The sequence below is a fragment of the Chelonia mydas genome, chromosome 2 (assembly GCF_015237465.2).
Source record: "Chelonia mydas isolate rCheMyd1 chromosome 2, rCheMyd1.pri.v2, whole genome shotgun sequence".
NCBI classification, from domain to species: Eukaryota; Metazoa; Chordata; order Testudines; family Cheloniidae; genus Chelonia; species Chelonia mydas.
The window spans coordinates 97,715,508-97,727,535 of NC_057850.1; positions in this window are offsets into that span (position 1 = coordinate 97,715,508).

A 12,028-nucleotide genomic window follows, 5' to 3' on the forward strand; every position below is an offset into this window, starting at 1 on the left:
CAGACAAATCTGGATATAAAGCATGCAATGAAACTGGCATTTTTCTAAAGCTGGCTTTGTACTTATGTGAATTCTGCTAAATTAAAAAAAAAAAAAAGATGGCTCTATCACTTGGCTGTTGGGTTTCTTTCAAATACCTTATCTGAGACTGTAAAGGTCTATTCTGGCCCATGGACACCAGCCCACCCCCATAAAGGCCATGAAAGAACTAAGTGGCTTTTTTGGTGCGAGAATATTCTGCTTAGAAGGAAAAGCAGGGAGGAGGGAGTGCAGCACTGAGTGCTATGGGCAATCATATCTGTTGCACAACGTCTTGGCAGCCCTGGGGAAGCTACTGTAGATGTGAGCATGATTCTAAACCAACTAAGAGTGAAGTATTAAATCTTATCTGCTTGCTGTGGAAATACTCATAACGAACTTCTGGTTGACCATATAGAATTCATTAATAGGTGGAAGGCTTTCCTTTATAGCCTACCTCTAGTTCTGGAAGTGTGTGTGTGGGTGTCGTCTTTTTTCTTTTAATACTGACTTTGCATGCAATGGTTCAATTTCTAGGTGTGCTTATTCCTGAACCATGCAAAAACATTCCAGATAAAATGCAGCTCCATCTCTCAACGCTCCACTCCCCTTGTCTTGACACTTCTTAATCCTTCTGGATGATGGACAGAGAGTTAACTACCTCTGTAATACAATCAAAATATGACTAAACCCCTCTGGGGCAGGGAGAAAATACCAGCCATGATGTAAGTCATGGATGTTGTCCTATGCCTATGTGGTAAGGAGTAGTGCATGACATGCTAAAGAAGGTGAATGTGGGGTGGGAGACTAAATGTCCTATTCAGCTAAATACATGTACCTCTCAATGAGGGATATTGAGGAGAGGGTTGTGACATGTACAGTTGTATAATGTCCGTGCTCAGGAAGGGTGTCTTGCAGTCTTCTACAGTACCCCAGGCATGAGACCACAGCAGGAGAAGCAGAGAAATGGTGGGTCACTGCTGGCCTCGGTGGGGTGAGGACAAAGGATTAGGGCTAGAATTTTATATTTGGTGGGTGGGTGTTTGTAGTGGGTTTTGTTCTTCTTTTAGTTCTTTAAATAAAAAGAGGTAAGGGCAGTGCAGGGACTTGAAGAGGGGGGCTGATCTGGCCGGGTGGTCTGGCTATGTGTGATCCTGTACATGAGTGGGTGTCAGATGAACATACAAAACTGGGTATGGATGAAGTTTTTGCTGTTCAAAGAAAATGAAAGAGGTCTACTCTGAAATGCTGAGGGAGGAGGAAGAAGAAGCAGCAGGCTTTGGCTTGCCTACAAGGAACACCAGACAAGATTGACCTAAAATTAAACCTAATTCTCCCCCACTAAAAACATTGCTTTCTTACGATGGTCTTTGATTGCTGACAGATCGCTACTGTTATCCACACAGACCAAGCCATGGTTTGGATAAAGTTTTTTGGACATTGAAGCCTATGCCATAGTGTAGTTGAGAGTAAACTGGATTTACTTGCTTTTTACTTGGCAATTTGGAGTTAGATTAGATTTCCCATTACACTGCTGAGGGCATGCACTACATACTCTTGTAATCATTGCTTGTTGATACAAACATCTTTCTTTTGTCTGAATTGTAGCAATCTTCTAGATCCTAGTAGTGGCTTGTATACGTGAAATGAGAATTCTTTTAATGGCAGAAACCAAGTACATTAGTGAAATGTAGAATGTCTTAGCACCATCTGCTGGGTGAACAGACTGTAAGTAATCATCCATATACATCATACACAGCACTCAACAGGCTATTTTTGCTGTTTGCCAGTGTAAGAGAGGGTATAGAACAAACATTTGCTGAGCAACTCCTCAACTAAATATGCATTCCATCTTTGGGCTCTGATTTGAGTGCTCAACTAAACATAAGGCCTTGAGAGTTGAATTTAGTTTTATTAACTTGCCTTAACAGCAACTAATAGTATTGTACTATTTGTGTCTTATATCCTATACTAACAAACTAGAAATTGGTCAGGATAACTATTCAGGTTTTTGCAATCAAATCACACAACCAGAACAGAAAATAACTTGGTCAACTGCTGTCTTGGGAAGATGATTTTGTTTACATTTTTGACCGAGATGCCTCAGAATAAGGCCTCTCTTGAGCCAATTGACTCAACTCCAGTATTAACCCTCTACCTACAGGGTGATTTCTTGTAAATACTAGAGAAAATAGTTATTGATCAGATCACTTTTCTCCCTTCACCTAACAGTTAGTTCTGGTTGGTTTAGTGTGTGCAGATCATACAGTTGTTTAACTTCTGCTCTGGTTGGAGGCTCAATTCGTGTGTGTGTGTGGGAGGGGAGGGGAGGTTAAAAAAAAAAAAAAAATCTGAAGCTTCCTGTAGCACACGGAACAATATATCCAATTGCAGTATCTTTAATTCTTATTAAAACAGCTATGCAAACCAAATGGGATGTCCATTTGTCACCCTAGTATAACACAGGGCAGCTCTACACTATGTTGCTTAAATCAATGTAACTTGCATCACTCGGGTGTGAAAGACACCTTCCCTGCCCCTTGAGTGACACAAGTTACAGTGACCCAAGTGCGCTCTCCCACCGACATAGCTTCCGCCTCTGAGGTGGAGTAAATTATGCTGACAGGTGAGCGCTCGCTGGTCAGCATAGAGCATCTTTATTGGATGTGCTACAGCGTCGCAGCTGCATTGGTGCAGTTGCGCTGCTTATCGCTTCCCTCAGATGATCTCTGGTTTTACTCTGATTTGAAATGTGGAGTAGTGGGCTGAGTACTGACTGACCACCAGGAAACCCTGAATGTCATCTGCTTGTTGTGTAGACTTGGGCAAGTCAACTTGTGTGTCTGAGATCACTCCCCCTGGAAAAAGAGGGAGGGATCATAATGCATGACTCTTTCCTACCCGACTGTGGCATCTTGAGGACTAATTAGTTGACATTCTGAAAAGCTGCATAGTGCTAATCATCCATTTCCATTTGTACAATAACAAGAAACGCTGGTTTTGAGGGCAGAAAATACAACGATGAACTTCTCCCAAAGGTTCAGTACAGCCTTAGGATAGATCGCACCACTGCCAAAGTCAGTCTTGTTAGGCCAAAATTAACTGTGCCTCTTTTTAAAGTGCAGATGTATTTAATTTGTAAAAATATAGATCTGCCTTCTTTAGAAGTCTTTGCTTTAGTATAATGAATTTGATAATGCTAAATCTATTTATTGATAGCTCTTCCTAAAGAACTCCTGCTGTGTCATCCTAACTTAATGTCAGCTTTGTGATCCCTTTGTGGGAAAGGAAAACACTTTGTTTATCTAGAACATTAGTTTGTTTGCCCACTTGTTCTGGCTAAATATTAGCTTTAAAAAACCCTTAATTTTTCCCCTGTCAGCTGAACACATTAAATTAAAATGTGCTAAATATACTTTTGCATTGAGTCACTCTTTATCCTGAATAAATCATCTTCCTGATCACTAATACAATTATGCAGAGGTTTTAAATCACTCTTAGTCGAATCTGCTTAGGCCATATAGGAGAGCTTAGTAGTGGATAATTTTGATTACAATCCCTTGCTAAAAGAAAAGGAGTACTTTGTGGCACCTTAGAGACTAACCAATTTATTTGAGCATAAGCTTTTGTGAGCTACAGCTCACTTCATCGAATGCATAAAGTGGAAAGTACAGTGAGGAGATTTTATATATACATACAGACCATGAAAAAAATATACATTGTAAAGAGAGTGATCACTTAAGATGAGCTGTTACCAGCAGGAGAGTGGGGTTGGGGGGGAGAGAACCTTTTTGAAGTGATAATCAAGGTGGGCTATTTCCAGCACATTTCCAGGAGTTAACAAGAATGTCTGAGGAACAGTGGGAGGGGGGAGGAATAAACAAGGGGAAATAGTTTTACTTTGTGTAATGACTCAACCACTCCGTCTCTATTCAAGCCTAAGTTAATTGTATGCAATTTGCAAATTAATTCCAATTCAGCAGTCTCTCATTGGAGTCTGTTTTTGAAGTTTTTTTGTTGAAGGATACTCACTTTGAGATCAGAAATCGAGTGACCAGAGAGACTGAAGTGTTCTCCGACTGGTTTATGCATGTTAATTCTTGACATCTGATTTGTGTCCATTTATTCTTTTACGTAGAGACTGTCCAGTTTGGCCAATGTACATGGCAGAGGGGCATTGCTTGCACATGATGGCATATATCACATTGGTAGGTGTGCAGGTGAACGAGCCTCTGATAGTGTGGCTGATGTGATTAGGCCCTATGATGGTGTCCCCTGAATAGATATGCGGACATAGTTGGCAACGGGCTTTGTTGCAAGGATAGGTTCCTGGGTTAGTGTTTTTGTAGTGTGGTGTGTGGTTGCTGGTGAGTATTTGCTTCAGGTTGGGGGACTGTCTGTAGGCAAGGACTGGCCTGTCTCCCAAGATCTGTGAGAGTGATGGGTTGTCCTTCAGGATAGGTTGTAGATCCTTGATAATGCATTGGAGAGGTTTTAGTTGGGGGCTGAAGGTGACGGCGAGTGGCATTCTGTTATTTTCTTTGTTGGGCCTGTCCTGTAGGAGGTGATTTCTGGGTACTCATCTGGCTCTGTCAATCTGTTTCTTCACTTCAGCAGGTGGGTATTGTAGTTGTAAGAATGCTTGATAGCGATCTTGTAGATGTTTTGCCTCTGTCTGAGGGGTTGGAGCAAATGCGGTTGTATCGTAGAGCTTGGCTGTAGACAATGGATCATGTGGTGTGGTCTGGATGAAAGCTGGAGGAAAGTCTGTAGGAATAGCGGTCAGTAGGTTTCCGGTATAGGGTGGTGGTTATGTGACCATCGCTTATTAGCACTGTAGTGTCCAAGAAGTGGATCTCTTGTGTGGACTGGTCCAGGCTGAGGTTGACAGTGGGATGGAAATTTGTTGAAATCATGGCGGAATTCCTCAAGGGCTTCTTTTCCATGGGTCCAGATGATGAAGGTGTCATCAATATAGCACAAATAGAATAGGGGCATTAGGGGACGAGAGCTGAGGAAGCGTTGTTCTAAGTCAGCCATAAAAATGTTGGCATACTGTGGGGCCATGCGGGTACCCATAGCAGTGCCGCTGATTTGAAGGTATACATTGTCCTCACCCATAACTATTTCACATTTGGGGACAAAGTCACAAAAGTTCAGCCACCAGGTTTGCCGTGACATTATCGGGGATAGTGTTCCTGATGGCTTGTAGTCCATCTGTGTGTGGAATGTTGGTGTAGAGGGCTTCTACAGCCATAGTGGCCAGGATGGTGTTTTCAGGAAGATCACCGATGGATTGTAGTTTCCTCAGGAAGTCAGTGGTGTCTTGAAGATAGCTGGGAGTGCTGGTAGCATAGGGCCTGAGAAGGGAGTGTACATAGCCAGACAATCCTGCTGTCAGGGTGCCAATGCCTGAGATGATGGGGTGCCCAGGATTTCTAGATTTATGGATCTTGGGTAGCAGATAGAATACCCCAGGTCGAGGTTCCAGGGGTGTGTCTGTGCGGATTTGTTCTTGTGCTTTTTCAGGGAGTTTCTTGAGCAAATGCTGTAGTTTCTTTTGTTAACCCTCAGTGGGATCGGAGGGTAATGGCTTGTAGAAAGTGGTGTTGGAGAGCTGCCAAGCAGCCTCTTGTTCATATTCCGACCTATTCATGATGACGACAGCACCTTCTTTGTCAGCCTTTTTGATTATGATGTCAGAGTTGTTGCTGAGGCTGTGGATCCCTTGCTAGCTTGCTTATACCATTCTGCATCATGTTGGCTTATGACAAACCCTGAATGCTAATGTATGTTTTCTAGTAATTTCAAATATTCATTTAGGTATTTAATTAATTTTTGCATATCCCTGGAGGTTTTGAGACTTCTTGCAGACTAATTAAAATGCATGCCAATGAAATGGACCAGCAGATGCTGATATATTACACAATGTCCTCATTCTGTCTGAGCAGGCTTATGTTCATCTCAGTCAGACAGCAGCATGGACCACTTAAACTTCTGCCCTCAAGACTGAAAGATGAGAACACAGACATTTGAACGGCTTCCTTTGTCATCGTTACTGTACTGTCCTCTCCTTTGGGGAATGTGGCTGTCCTATAGGTATCACATTTGAATCATGGAAACCTGTTGTGTTTGATCTCTTGCACATAAATGAAAAACTGTCATCAATGCAACAGCTCCTGAATGACTAAACCAATGGCTAGCGAGTTGTTGATAGAAACAAACTTTAGTGTTTTGGGTCAAATGATTAAAATAGTGTTTATACTTCCAGCTCTTAAAATGAGGAGAATTAAAAGTGTGTGGGTGAAGGGGAGGGTTGGCCTCTCTCCCAAACTGGTGCTGCCTTTGGAAGTACAGTTGTTTAACAATGGCTATCCACATTCCTTGATTTCTAGTGAATTAGAAGAAGCAGGGTTAATAAGGACAGAGTATGTATAAGCAATGTAGGTGTGGTACTTTAGCAAAGATGCTTCGGACAGTGCTGCTCTCTTACTGTTCATACATTAGAATACAAAATTTCTAAAGCTTGATACCTAAGTGCTCAAACCCAAGCAAACTTTTTCCTGTATAAGGAAGCTAATTCTGGTTGATTGAACATAAATTCAGTTGAAGAGTCAAGCCAAAAATGGAGGGAGTTATGAAATGGAATTGCTTCTTCCCTTGGTGACTTTGTTCTGAAGCCTGACAGAAGGACTATGGCCTGCTGGAGTATCCATTTCTGAACTTCAATCGAATGGGTGTAAAATTTGTTTTACAACTACTTTGTTCCTAACAACAATTTCAGTAACTTGGAAAGCAGCAGCATAATGTCTAAAGCATCTAAATTTGAGAAATTGGCTAAAATCTTTATTAATCAGTACAGTAAAGTAACTGCAAATGACTCTTGTCCCTTGGAGTACAGCGCAGTCTCTGTTTATGTCCAAAGACACTAATGATATCAGTGTCTTCCTTGGATTGAGGACTAACTAGTTTTTAAGGGATTAAAATATCTTGTTACCTTGCCAACATGAAAAATCTGTTTAAATGTTCATGCACAGTAATTCAGGAAAAACTAAGAAGCAACTGCATTGATTTACAATGAATTCACTGTCTTACTGAAATATCTGCCCTTGGAAATTGAGCTTTATCTTTAGTCTGTTTCCACCACACTGTTGTTTGTTGCGAAAATCTAAACTATAGAGGGGAATTAACCAATTTGATGGCCACTTGCCTTAATTTTTAACTCTTCCTAAAACAAGCTCATTGGGTAGCTGACTCTGGTTAGTCTACAACCTTCAAACTAGGGTAGCAAGATCACTTCATTTTATACCTATTTCAGCCTAACCTCCATTGCCATCAAATTGGCAAAGTTAGCAAAAAAGCATTTTCCTCTGCAGGGTCCTACCGTTTGCTCCCTGGGTAGCAACAGAGTAAATAAGACCATCTCTTTTCAATTGCATGAATTCATTGCAGTCTGCAAGCAGTGGCCAAACATCAGGTTTTTTTGTCTCTGTTTAACACATCTTTGACTTAAGCAATTGCTCTTGAATTCTCTCTTCAAGCTGCCATTGATCAGTCAAAATCACTGTCTTCTATTTTAATTTCCCATACTGGTTTCATTTCCAGCTTCATGCTCGTTGACTTAAACTTTAAGCTTTTCTGGTGAAAAATTAGTAGCATTCTGATGCTGGAGCCGTCACTGGTTGGCATTGGAGCTACATATCCTCTGGGTTCCTTCTTTCCCCTCTGATATCTACTCTTTTGATTTCAAAGCTTAGATGGGTCCATCCAACATCTAGTACAACTATCTTACAGAAATGTTTAATAGCAACTTAAATGTAGTATCCAAAAGCAGGAAATTGGAAAATGACTTCTGTTTTTTGTGACTATTAGACTTTTAATGTCTCTCTTCCCTATAGTTATCCAGATATGCAAAACTTTTGGTATATTCCTAGGCTCCCTCATATTCATGGTCATGATCCTCAAGCTCTCATAAAAGATGCTTTCTTGTGCATGTGACCTTAGAGGAACTAGTAGAGAATTTGCTGGGATGGTCAGACATGCTTTAACTTTATAGTAGTATGTTTTATGTATTGATGGAGTTCATTCTAAACACTTCTTTTTTTTGTGACTTTTTCCCCCCTTCTTGCTTGGTAGGTAATACTTTTCTAAAATTTCATTCATTTTAACCTTTTTGCTATCCAAAATGCCCCCCTTATACCGACTGTTTACCTAGCTTTAAAATTAGCCATTGTAACTAAGAAGACAACAGGTCTAACTAGATTAGCTTTATCTTTTATTGGTCATCAAGTTCCTTGTCTATCCCTTTCCTTCTCCTCTTGGGTGTTTGTGTGCATTGCAACTCTCAAAGGTAGGCAGGATGGCAGTTGGCTCTGCAGATCCACTGGCATCTATTCTTTCATCAGCAGAAATGGCAGACAGTTAAAAATTGCAGTTAAATTCTAAGTGTATTTTGCTTAAGGACCCTATTTCTATTAAGTCTCTTAGATACCAGACGAGGGAAGCCCTAGGCAAGAAGACTATTGAAAGACTCCAGCCTGCATGCCTCTTTTTTTTTTTTTTTTTTTGAGTCCCTCTTCAGAGTATGGAAGAAGAAAAACAACATGTGTAGTTCTATGAAGCTTTGAAATCTATGTTTCAGAAACGTCCTATTACAGATTGTCACACATCAGCCTTGGCTTTTGTGCAGCCAGGTATAGTACCATTTGTGTTAAGACACCATTAACTATTTGAAATTAAAAACTTTAAATCAGTGGAGGGAAAAGTCCTTTAACAAATTCTTTCCTTTGCTGCTTAATATAAGTTTTTAAGGCTGGTGCATCTCCTCCTTTCATAATAACACACTTCACCTCACATGGTCTGTTGTCAGGCACTAGGACTTCCTTATGTAGGGATAAGTCAAACAGACCTTGAATTGCTTCAGTTCTTTTGTCTTGGAGGGATGGCAAACGAGCTCCAACAGTATGTTTCAGATCTAGGGATATATGGGAAAAGATACAAATCTATAAATGGAACTAGAATCTGGGGGCTGACTACCTACTGAAGCAATTATAATTCAACCTACTTTGAACTGGTGTGAAAAATCTTTGAATGGAAATTCTGGCTCAATGAACTCTTGCTAAGACTTGAGTCTGATTTTGGAAGTTTTAACCACATACAGAGTGGTGTTTTTAGTACAGTAAGAGACCAACCCTCAAGTAAAATTCCTACTGAAGTTTTTTTTGGTAACTTCAGAAAAGGGTGTTGAATAAGCACTACACAAAGACAGAAGTGTTTCAAGTGCAGTCTGGAGGAAAGGGGGGAAGTAAATTGGCTATTTAATAAAAAATAAAAAATAAAAAATTAAAAAAAACAACCATAACTCAGGCCAATAATTTCCTTGACTGGAATCATGGGAAGTGGTAGCCCCAAGTCCTATAGAATGTGCTGTGTTTAGCTCTTTGAAAGCTCTGCCTAAATGGGAAGGTAAGTAGTAAAGTCATTAACATAAAGCATTAATATTGAAGATATATTCTACCTTTCTAACGCAGGCTATCATTCCACATCTTTCTATGCACAAATATGACATAGATTTAGTGGGACACAGTCACCCTGAAGCTGTACTCTGTAACAGTTGATTATTATCCATTCCAAATGTAAAACAGGTTCAGCCTCTCTGACTTCATTAGAGGGAGACAAGAGGCTCAGTAATACATCTGCTCCTCTAGCTCCTTCCAGTAATTGAATTCATAAGGGGAAAGTTTTATGGCCAGAATCCCTGCCACAAACAAAGCAAAATTATTTAAGGAAGTAAAAGCAGCATTCTGAAAATACAGCCCAAAAATTAAAGTCCCTAGCTGTCCATTATATGCACCCTCCACCCCGCAAAAGTCACTAGTCAAAACGCTGCCACAGCAAATCGCAGATCTTGATAATAACACGGTGTGTCAGCACAGGGCTAGTTATGAAACTGCCCTTCCATTAATTCCTTATAAGGCTTTATTAATAATGCTTGCTCGGTAAGGAAATGTATCATTTGGCTTGAATTTGTACCTATATAAGTCTGGTATTCTAGAGGCAGGGCAGAGAGAGACCAGGGTGGCACCTGTGAATGACCATCTCCGTCTCCTTCTCCCTGCATGCTTGTATTCAATAAAGGACCTCAGACTGTTTGAACCAAACAGATGGTGTGACTTGTTTTCCACAACAATTTATTTGAATATTTAGTCATATCAATAACTAAAGGTGTGAATATTTGGAGCATTGCATGGTCAAATGAATCCATATGTTTGTTTAAATAGGGATATACATATATCTCCCATTCATGGGAGTGAACTTCTACAGACAGGGCCCAGAGGTGGTTCCGAAGGCCGACTATAAGTACCCGACTGGCTTTTCCAGAAACTGGAGGAGCTGGACCCCGAGATGCCCCAGTACTGGAGGCTCTTGCGGAAGCACAATACCTGGCGCCGCAACAACCTGAGCAAGAAGTTTTAGGGTGGGACCTGTATGGCAAAACCCCTGCAGTTGCTGTGCCCCTGGGCCGGGGAAGGATGCTGCACAGGGCTCGAGGTGGGATTTGGACATGTCCTGTGAGACAGGAAACAGATGCAGCTGGGCGGGTCCCCTGAGCTGGGATCAGCTGGCACCTCCACCCGGCCAGGGTCTCTTTTATTTTTACTTTGAATAGTGACAATGACAAATCATGGCTGTAATTGGGGGGGGGGGGGGACATTGATGTACCACCTAATCCTGTAGTTAAGACAGATGTTGAAGACAAAATGTGATTTTACAGCATTTTTTATAATTTAAAATTAATCTTCCGGCTAGATTTTTGCAATATTATCACTTTATCTCTTTTCCTATAATCTTAGGGCATCAGGTTATTCCTCGGTCATTTGTGTCAGCATTTCTTGTCTCCAAGGCCTTGCGTTTCTTGCATTGTCTTACTTGTATCTAATACATGATTCCTCTACTGATCTATCTTCTATAATCTTACAAATTAACTCTATTTAACATACAATTAATATATACGATATAACGTATTGATTAATCATATCACACCATAAATGGATAATAAAGTAGAATCATTGGCTACACACTTAAGAAAAATCACAACAGTAAGTGATTTACAAGTGATCTAATACTTTTCATAATATTTAAATTTGGTATTTTATGGTTTGGAAAACAGCCGTTTATCTTTCTATTTAAAAAAAACCCTGTTAATTTTCACATCACTCTAAAATTGAGAATCTGACCTCACTAAATCGGTTGGCCAGTTTAAGGCTGAATTACCAACCACAAGGATGAATGAAATCTCTAGGTAGAATTATAACCTACTGAGATAAACTTTGCATACACTGAACTATGAAATCAAGGGGTATCACTCATGCATTATGGCTAATGTTACACCATTTACCAAAAGTGTGATTCTACTATAAAAAGTGACTATGTATATAAGAAAAAGTACTTTCTTTCTCAATAGACCTGCTCCCAGTTGGATCCAATCAAATCTGCTGATTTTAGTGATAAGATAAGTTTACTGCTTTTTATTCCAGTCAGCCTTGTCGAACCAACATACATAACCTAGAGCAGGGGTGGCTAACCTGTGGCTCTGGAGCTGCATGCGGCGCTTCAGAGGTTAATATGCGGCTCCTTAGCTAGGCCCTGATTCCAGGGCTGGAGATCTAGATGCCAACTTTCCAATGTACCGGGGGGTGCTCACTGCTCAACTGCCTGCTCTGCCCCAAGCCCTGTCCCCATTCCACCTCTTCCCCCAAGGCCCCTGCCCCTTCCCCTGAGCCTGCTATGCCCTCGCTCCTCCCCTCTTCCCCCCAATAGCCTCCTGCGCATGTGAAACAGCTGATTGCGGGGGGAGGGGGGAATAGGCCCTGATTGTTGGGGGCTGCCAGGAGGCAGGAGGCACTGGGGAGTGGCTGCGGGGCTCCTGACGTATTACTGTGGCTCTTTGGCAATGTGCACTGGTAAATTCTGTCTCCTTCTCAGGCTCAGGTTGGCCACCCCTGGCCTA